Source organism: Triticum urartu, chromosome 4 (assembly GCF_003073215.2).
Source record: "Triticum urartu cultivar G1812 chromosome 4, Tu2.1, whole genome shotgun sequence".
Classification (NCBI taxonomy): Eukaryota; Viridiplantae; Streptophyta; class Magnoliopsida; order Poales; family Poaceae; genus Triticum; species Triticum urartu.
This window is the reverse complement of record NC_053025.1, coordinates 192,526,817-192,537,904: the sequence shown is the minus strand read 5'-3', so window position 1 is coordinate 192,537,904 and position 11,088 is coordinate 192,526,817.

Sequence of the window (11,088 nt, the reverse complement as noted above, 5' to 3'; positions counted from 1 at the left end):
AGGGCATTAGTCCCACTCTATGCCGGCACAAAATAAAATTGGAGAAAGACGCTAAACCGGTTGTTGATCACCAACGACGGTTAAATCCTAAGATGAAAGTAGTGGTAAGAAATGAAATACTAAAGCTTCTAGAGGCAGGTATAATTTATCATGTTGCTGATAGTCAGTGGGTAAGTCCTGTCCATTGTGTCCCTAAGAAGGGAGGCATTACTGTTGTTCCTAATGATAAAGATGAATTGATCCCACAAAGAATTGTTACAGGTTATAGAATGGTAATTTATTTCCGCAAATTAAATAAAGCTACTAGAAAGGATCATTACCCTTTACCTTTTATTGATCAAATGCTAGACATATTATCCAAACATACACATTTTTCCTTTCTAGATGGTTATTCTGGTTTCTCTCAAATACCTGTGTCGAAAGAGGATCAGGAAAAGACCACTTTTACTTGCCCTCGAAGGAAATATGCCCTAGAGGCAATAATAAAGTTGTTATTTATATTTCCTTATATCATGATAAATGTTTATTATTCATGCTAGAATTGCATTAACCGGAAAATTAGTACATGTGTGAATACATAGACAAACATATTGTCACTAGTTTGCCTCTACTTGACTAGCTCGTTGAATCAATGATGGTTATGTTTCCTAACCATAGACGTGAGTTGTCATTTTATTAACGGGATCACATCATTAGAAAATGATGTGATTGACTTGACCCATCTGTTAGCTTAGCATGATGATCGTTTAGTTTGTTGCTTTTGCTTTCTCCATAACTATACATGTTCCTATGACTATGAGATCATGGAACTCCCGAATACCGGAGGAACACTTTGTGTGCTACCAAACGTCACAACATACTTGGGTGATTATAAAGGTGCTCTACAGGTGTCTCCGATGGTGTTTGTTGAGTTGGCATGGATCGAGATTAGGATTTGTCACTCCGATTGTCGGAGAGGTATCTCTGGGCCCTCTCGGTAATGCACATCACTATAAGCCTTGCAAGCAATGTGACTAATGAGTTAGTTACGGGATGTTGCATTACGGAACGAGTAAAGAGATTTGCCGGTAACGAGATTGAACTAGGTATTGAGGTACCAATGATCGAATCTCGGGAAAGTAACATACCGATGACAAAGGGAACAACGTATACCATTATGTTGTTTGACCGATAAAGATCTTCGTAGAATATGTAGGAACCAATATGAGCATCCAGGTTCTGCTATTGGTTATTGACCATAGATGAGTCTCGGTCATGTCTACATAGTTCTCGAACCATAGGGTCCACACGCTTAACGTTCGGTGACGGTCGGTATTACGAGTTTATGTGTTTTGATGTACCGAAGGTAGTTCGGAGTCCCGGATTTTATCACGGACATGATGAGGAGTCTTGAAATGGTTGATATGTAAAGATCGATATATTGGAAGCCTATATTTGGACATCGGAATGGTTCCGAGTGGTTCGGGCATTTTTCCGAAGTACCAGGAGGTTACCGGAACCCCACGGGGATTATATGGGCCTTATTGGGCCTTAGTGGAATAGAGGAGAGCGAAAGGAAAAGAGGGAGGCGCGCCCCCAAGCCCAATCCGATTTGGGAGGGGGGCCGGCCCCCCTTTCCTTCCTCCCTCTCTCCTCCTTCCTTCCTCTCCTACTCCTACTTGGAAGCGCACCAACTTCTACTAGGAAAGGGGGAATCCTACTCTCGGAGGGAGTAGGACTCCCCTAGGGCGCGCCATAGAGAGGGCCGGCCCTCCCCCTCCTCCACTCCTTTATATACGGGGGAGGGGTCACCCTATGGGCACACAAGTTGATCAGTTGATCTTTTAGCCGTGTGCGGTGCCCTCCTCCACCATAATCCACCTCGGTTATATCTTAGCGGTGCTTAGGCGAAGCCCTGTTCCAATAGCAACATCATCACCGTCATCACACCGTCGTGCTGACGGAACTCTCCCATGAAGCTCTACTGGATCGTGAGTTTGCGGGACGTCACCGAGCTGAACGTATGTAGATCGCGGAGGTGATGTACGTTCGGTACTAGGATCGGTCGATCGTGAAGACGTACGACTACATCAACCGCATTGTCCTAACGCTTCCGCTTACGGTCTACGAGGGTACGTAGACGATACTCTCCCCTCTCGTTGCTATACATCACCATGATCTTGCGTGTGCGTAGGAATTTTTTGAAATTACTGCGTTCCCCAACAATGGCATCCGAGCCAGGTTTATGCATAGATGTTATATGCACGAGTAGAACACAAAGGAGTTGTGGGCATGGGTATATACATATTGCTTTCCGTCACTAGTTGATTCTTGATTCAGCGGCATTATTGGATGAAGCGGCCCAGACCGACATTACGCGTATGCTTACGCGAGACTGGTTCTACAGACGTGCTTCGCACACAGGTGGCTAGTGGGTGTCTGTTTCTCCAGCTTTAGTAGAATCGGATTCAATGAACAGGGTTCTTTCTGAAGATCAAAAAGCAATCACTATACCGCATTGTGGTTTTTGATGCGTACGTAAGAATGGTTCTTGCTCAGCCCGTAGCAGCCACGTAAAACTTGCAACAACAAAGTAGAGGAAGTCTAACTTGTTTGTGCAGGGCATGTTGTGATGTGATATGGTCAAGACATGATGCTAAATTTTATTGTATGAGATGATCATGTTTTGTAACACCATTATTGGCAACTGGCAGGAGCCCTATGGTTGTCGCTTTATTGTATGAAATTCAATCGCCATGTAATTGCTTTACTTTGTCACTAAGCGGTAGCGATAGTCATGGAGGCAATAGTTGGCGTGACGACAACGATGCTTCGATGGAGATCAAGGTGTCAAGCCGGTGATGATGGTGATCATGACGGTGCTTTGGAGATGGAGATCATAGGCACAAGATGATGATGGCCATAGCATATCACTTATATTGATTGCATGTGATGTTTATCCTTTATGCATCTTATTTTGCTCAGTTCGACAGTAGCATTATAAGATGATCTCTCACTAAATTTCAAGATATAAGTGTTCTCCCTGAGTATGCACTGTTGCTACAGCTCGTCGTGCCGAGACACCACGTGATGATCGGGTGTGATAAGCTCTACATTCACATACAATGGGTGCAAGCCAGTTTTGCACACACAGAATACTCGGGTTAAACTTGACGAGCCTAGCATATGTAGATATGGCCTCGGAACACTGGAGACCGAAAGGTCGAGCGTGGATCATATAGTAGATATGATCAACATAGTGATGTTCACCATTGAAAACTACTCCATCTCACGTGATGATCGGACATGGTTTAGTTGATTTGGATCACGTGATCACTTAGATGATTAGAGAGATATCTATCTAAGTGGGAGTTCTTAAGTAATTTGATTAATTGAACTTTAATTTATCATGAACTTAGTACCTGATAGTATTTTGCATGTCTATGTTGTTGTAGATAGATGGCCCGCACTGTTGTTCCGTTGAATTTTAATGCGTTCCTGGAGAAAGGTAAGTTGAAAGATGATGGTAGCAATTACATGGACTGGGTCCTTAACTTGAGGATTATCCTCATTGCTGCATAGAAGAATTACATCCTGGAAGCACCGCTAGGTGACAAACCCGCTGCAGGAGCAACACCAGATGTTATGAACACCTGGCAGAGCAAAGCTGATGACTACTCGATAGTTCAGTGTTCCATGCTTTACGGCTTAGAATAGGGACTTCAACGACATTTTGAACGTCATGGAGCATATGAGATGTTCCAGGAGTTGAAGTTAATATTTCAAGCAAATGCCCGGATTGAGAGATATGAAGTCTCCAATAAGTTCTACAGTTGTAAGATGGAGGAGAATAGTTATGTCAGTGAACATATACTCAGAATGTTTTGGTACCACAACCACCTGACTCAACTGGGAGTTAATCTTCCTGATGATAGTGTCATTAACATAGTTCTTCAATCACTACCACCAAGCTACAACAGCTTTGTGATGAACTATAATATGCAAGGGATGGATAAGACAATTCCTGAGCTCTTCGCAATGCTAAAGGCCGCGGAGGTAGAAATCAAGAAGGAGCATCAAGTGTTGATGGTCAACAAGACCACCAGTTTCAAGAAAAAGGGTAAAGGGAAGAAGGGGAAATTCAAGAAGAATAGCAAGCCAGTTGCTTCTCAAGTGAAGAAAGCCAAGTCTGGACCTAATCCTGAGACTGAGTGCTTCTACTTTAAAGGAACTGGTCACTGGAAGCGGAACTACCTCAAGTATTTGGTGGATAAGAAGGATGGCAAAGTGAAAGGTATATTTGATATACATGTTATTGATGTGTACCTTACTAATGCTCGCAGTAGTGCCTGGGTATTTGATACTGGTTCAGTTGCTAACATTTGCAACTCGAAACAGGGGCTACAGATTAAGCGAAGATTGGCTAAGGACGAGGTGATGATGCGCATGGGAAATGGTTCCAAGTTCGATGTGATCACCGTCGGCACGCTACCTCTACATCTACCTTCGGGATTAGTTTTAGACCTGAATAATTGTTATTTGGTGCCAGTGTTGAGCATGAACATTATATTTGGATCTTGTTTGATGTGAAACGGTTATTCATTTAAATCAGAGAATAATGGTTGTTCTACTTATATGAATAATATCTTTTATGGTCATGCACCCTTGATGAGTGGTCTATTTTTACTAAATCTTGATAGTAGTGATACACATGTTCATAGTATTGAAGCCAAAAGATGCAGAGTTGATAATGATAGTGCAACTTATTTGTGGCACTGCCGTTTAGGTCATATTGGTGTAAAGCGCATGAAGAAACTCCATTCTAATGGACTTTTGGAATCACTCGATTATGAATCACTTGGTACTTGCGAACCATGCCTCATGGGCAAGATGACTAAAACTCTGTTCTCCGGAACAATGGAACGAGCAACAGAGTTATTGGAAATCATACATACTAATGTGTGTGGTCCAATGAACATTGAAGCTCACGGAGGATATTGTTATTTTCTCACCTTCACAAATGATTTGAGAAGATATGGGTATATCTACTTAATGAAGCATAAGTCTGAAACATTTGAAAAGTTCAAAGAATTTCAAAGTGAAGTGGAAAATCATCGTAACAAGAAAATCAAGTTCTTACGATCTGATCATGGAGGCGAATATTTGATTTATGGGTTTGGACTTCATTTGAAACAATGCAGAATAGTTTCGCAACTCACGCCACCTGGAACACCATAGCGTAATGGTGTGTCCGAACGTCGTAATCGTACTTTACTAGATATGGTGCGATCTATGATGTCTATCACTGATTTACCGCTGTCGTTTTGGGGTTATGCTTTAGAGACAGCTGCATTCCCCTTAAATAGGGCATCATCTAAATCCGTTGAGATGACACCTTATGAACTGTGCTTTGGCAAGAAACCCAAGTTGTTGTTTCTTAAAGTTTGGGGCTGCGATGCTTATGTGAAAAAACTTCAACCTGATAAGCTCGAATCCAAATCGGAGAAATGTGTCTTCATAGGATACTCAAAGGAATACATGCCTACATTACATTGATGAACTGGAGCTAGTTCTGTGTCACCCTAGGTTATGACTGTTACATGATCGATCGCATCCGGCATAATTCTCTATCACCGATCCATTGCCTATGAGCATTCCATATATTGTTCTTCGTTTATTTACTTTTCCATTGCTATTGTTACAATCACTATAAAACACCAAAAGTATTACTTTTGCTACTGTTACCTTTTACCACCGTTACCACTACTATCATATTATTTTGCTACTAAATACTTTGCTGCAGATATTAAGTTATCCAGGTGTGGTTGAATTGACAACTCAATTGCTAATACTTGAGAGTATTCTTTGGCTCCCCTTGTGTCGAATCAATAAATTTGGGTTGAATACTCTACCCTCGAAAATTGTTGCGATCCACTATACTTGTGGGTTATCAAGACTATTTTCTGGCGCCGTTGCCGGGGAGCATAGCTCTATTCTTTGAGTCACTTGGGATTTATATCTGCTTATCATTATGAAGAACTTGAAAGATCCAAGAACCAAGATTTATCCCTCAACTACGAGGGGAGGTAAGGAACTGCCATCTAGCTCTGCACTTAATTCACCTTCTGTTTTGAGTAAGCTTGCGACACCTAAACCTACTTATGCTATTAATTCTGATATGTCACATGTTATTGATGATGCCACTTCTGCTATGCATGATACTTATGATGAAACTACTTCTATGTTTGATACTACTGTGCCACTTGGTGAATTTCTTGATGAACAACTTGCTAGGACTAGAGAGAATGAAATTATTGAAACTGATACTATTGATGAAAGTGTTGATGAAGATTCTCCCCCTAGATATGAATTACATGTTGTTCCTGAGGGTTATGTTATGGATGAAGAAACTGCTAGAGACTTTCTTGCTTGCAATGATAGAAGTGATCTTAAGAAATTATTAGTTAAGCTTAAAGAAAAGTCTTTGAAAGCTAGAATGAAATATGACCCTGCTTATGCTACTTCACCTATCTTTGTTACTGATAAGGATTATGAATTCTATGTTGATCCCGAGATAATTACTTTGGTTGAATCTGATCCTTTTTATGGCTATGAATCTGAAACTGTTGTGGCACATCTTACGAAATTAAATGATATAGCTACCCTGTTCACTAATGATGAGAAAACTCGCTATTATTAGATCCTTAAATTATTTCCTTTCTCATTAAAAGGTGATGCTAAGATATGGTTCAATTCTCTTGATCCTGGTTGTGTGTGTAGTCCCCAGGATATGATTAATTACTTCTCTGCTAAATATTTCCCCGCTCATAAGAAACAAGCTGCTTTAAGGGAAATATATAATTTTGTAAAAATTGAAGAAGAGAGTCTCCCACAAGCTTGGGGGAGGCTTCTCCGATTACTTAATTCTTTGCCTGATCATCCTCTCAAGAAAAATGAAATACTTGATATCTTTTATAATGGACTAACCGATGCCTCCAGAGATTACCTGGATAGTTGTGCTGGTTGTGTTTTCAGGGAAAGAACTGTTGATCAAGATGAAATTCTATTGAATAATATGTTGAGTAATGAAAACAATTGGACACTTCCTGAACCAACTCCTAGGACAACTCCGAAAAAAGGGGTATTCTATTTCTCAGTCCTGAAGATATGCAAGAGACAAAGAAATCTATGAAAGAAAAAGGTATTGGAGCTAAAGATGTTAAGAATTTACCTCCTATTGAAGAAATACATGGTCTTAATTTATTGCATGTTGAAGAAATACATGGTTGTAGCGACCAGACCTCAAATGGTCCAATCTCTATGCTCAAGTGTCATCCCTGGATCAGTAATGCAGACACCACACAATACTTGAAGGATTAATAACAGAGTAGCAATCACACACTTATTACAATAAATATGGCTTAAGGCCATCTAATATCGATAACAGCGGAAGGCTTGGAAGATAAGTGAGTCCATCAACTCCAACGGTATCACTGAGTATAGAACCATGACCTAAAAGCACCTTACTCGTCGTCCGAAAAGTCTGCAACATTAACGTTGCAGCCCGAAACGGGTCAGCACATGGAATATGCTGGCAATGTAACACATAGAGAGCAATAAAAGAATAAGGCTATTCTATATGCGTATTTGGCTGGTGGAAAGCTCTATGGTTACAGTTTTGCGTAAAGCCAATTTTCCCTACTACAAAGGAATACATTTTATTTAACTATCATGGTAGTTATTAAACATTGAGAGTGTAGGCACGCTCTCAATCCCAATTAAGCATCATCATTAAAACCCAACAAAATTAATTTAGAGTAACATGATGATGTTCACATGATAATCCAGGTACTAGATACTCAAGATGACCATAACCGGGGACACGGCTAACCATGATTAGTTTATACACTCTGCAGAGGTTTGCGCACTTTTCCCCACAAGACTCGATCTCCTCCGTTGGGAATCTCGCACTACATGGTGTTTGAGAAACGGATAACCGAGACATAGTCTTTCAGAAGCGCTAGCACCTTACGAATGGGTAGATCGTACCAACCTACATCCCCTACATCTTCTAGTCTACCACTATAAAAGTTCGCACGACTTAGTAAACTATGCTAGAGCCCATAATAGCTTGTGGCTGCACACGGAAGTTTCTAGCATGAATAATCTCATGATCCCTTTGGGCCTGTGTGGCGGTCCAAAATAAAAACAGGCAATCGCTGGAATATCCAGGTGCCTCAATCCACCCAGATGTGTATTTAAGTTGCCACCTTAGATAAACCATTAATTTAACAATCTCACATCTGTCATGGATACACTCACCCAATCCACCTCTACTAGCAAAACATGGCATAATAAGCAAACGTAGAAGTAACTCCCAAAGGTTTGATGATAAACAGGTAATAGGTACTACCTCAACTACTTCCCAAACCAACAATTTAATTAGATCCTAAACATGCAATGGTGTGAGGATTGATCTAATGCAATAAAACTGGGTAGTAGGAGGTATGATCAAAGTGTTACTTCCCTTGCTGCTGATCCGGGAAACCTAGCGATTCGAAGTAGCAAGCGGCGCACTCCGGGTACTCTATCGCAAACAAACAAGCATACAATAAGTACTCAACTAATGCAAAGGTAAAACTCGAATAAAAGATCTAACCAGAAAGTTCAACTTAAGAACTCCGGTTGGCAAAAAGAATCAAACCGAACGAAGCAACGAAAGACCAACGGCAAAAGAAATAAGCTTTGTTTACTAATCTAAAACTAGGGCAAATTTAACTGAGGCAAAAACTTGTTTGAGTTGGTTAAACAGAAAGAGGGTTTTGAGACGAAACTCCAGGCGCTTGAATCGCCTGATTGCGACAAACGAGTGAAAAGTTAAACTAAAACGAACATCGGATCAGAAATCGTGATCAGAAAAATCGCGGGTTTAATCCGAGAAAGAGAAATACGACGAATAGGAACGTTCGTTAACAGGAACTAACTGATGAACGCGTTCGTTAAAATGAACGGACGAGCGAACGCTCGCTAAATAAATAAACCGGAGAAAAACCCGATCTATTTAAAAAAATGGAAACTACGGTTTTAAAAAGAACCGAAACGGATTTTTCTCAAAAACCGGGCGGCGGCTACCTCGGCTCGGGGCTCCGGCGGGCGGCGGGTGGTGCGGGGCAGCAGCTCCGACGTGGCAGCGGGCGGCGGGCGGCGCGGGACGGCGCGGCGGCGGCGGCAGGCGGCTCGGGCGGCGTGCGGCGGCGGCGCTGGAGGCGTGGGATGGCGGCGGCGGTGTGGGCTGCAGGGGGCGGCGGCGGTTATAAAGGGGGCGGGGAGAGTCGACTTGGGGGAGGGGTCGGCCTCGGGAGGCGGAGTCCTCCCCGGACTCGGGCGGCGGCGGCGCTGGTCGGGACTCCTGTCCCAACCCGGCGAGAGGCGGCGGCGGGCGGCTGGGCCGGCCTGCTCGGCTGGGCCCTTGGCCCGGTCGGGCTCGGGGTCTCGTTTTTTTAAACAATATCGCTGTAACTAAAAAAATCTAGAAAAATAAATAAAAATCTAAAAATGCCAAAATAAATTGTCTCCGTCCAAATAAAATATTTAGAACAAGATGAACACTTTCTTGGCTCTAAATGAAATTTTTGAAAATGTGCAATTTTTCCTAAATTCAAATAAAATAGCAAATAAAACCAAAATAAAATCTTATTTGATTTTTTATTTAAACCCTCAATATTTCTTTATTTTGGGAAAGTCATTTTATTCCCTCTCTCATAATTTTTATAATGGAAATAATGGAAGATGAAATAAATAAAATCAAATGATCCTATTTTCAAAATTTGAGAAAACTCAAATATGAAAATAAAGAAATCCCCAACTCTCTCCGAGGGTCCTTGAGTTGCCTAGAATTTCTAGGATCAACCAAAATGCGATGAAATATGATATGTAATGATGATCTAGTGTATAACATACCAAATTGGAAATTTGGGATGTTACAAACCTACCCTCCTAAAGATGAATCTCGCCCTCGAGATTCGGGTTGGCTAGAAAATAGGTGAGGGTGGTCCTTCAGCAAATCTTCCTCTCGTTCCTAGGTGGCTTCATCTTCCGTGTGGTGGCTCCACTGAACTTTGCAAAACTTGATAACTTTGGTGCGGGTGACTCGGCTGGCATACTCAAGAATCTTGACTGGTTTCTCCTCATAGGTCAAATCACTGTCCAACTGAATCGCTTCCAGCGGCACTGTATCTCTCAGCGGTATATCAGCCATCTCTGCGTGGCACTTCTTCAACTGGGAAACATGGAACACGTCGTGAACTCCTGACAATCCTTCGGGCAATTTCAACTTGTAGGCTACTTCTCCCATACGCTCCAAAACTTTGTATGGTCCTACAAAACGTGGCGCTAATTATCCCTTAACTCCAAAGCGCTTAACTCCTCGAAGGGGAGATACTCGAAGGTAAACTCGGTCTCCGACTTCGTAAACTGTCTCCTTGCGTTTTGAATCTGCGTAGCTCTTCTGTCTGGACTGGGCTACCTTGAGCCTATCGTGAATCAATTTTACTTTCTGTTCAGACTCCTTAATCAGATCCGGTCCAAACAACTGACGGTCTCCAACTTCATCCCATGACAACGGGGTCCTGCACCTCCTTCTGTACAAAGCTTTGAAAGGGGCCATCTTCAAACTGGATTGATAGTTGTTGTTATAGGAGAACTCCGCGTATGGCAAATTCTCGTCCCAACTAGATCCGTAATCTAGCGCACAAGCTCTCAGCATATCCTCCAAAATCTGATTGACTCTCTCGGTCTGTCCATCTATCTGCGGATGAAAAGCTGTACTGAACTCCAGCCTGGTACCCAAAGTTTCATGCAACTGATTCCAGAACTTTGAGGTAAACTGGGTTCCTCTATCTGACACAATGCTCCTTGGAACTCCATGCAGACATACGATCCTGGTCATGTATATCTTTGCCAACTTTGCACTGGTATAGGTAGTCTTTACTGGAATGAAATCACCTACCTTTGTCAAACGATCGACTACAACCCAAATCGAGTCATAGCCTGAACGATTTCTGGGTAATCCTGTGATAAAATCCATGCCTAGCTTATCCCACTTCCATT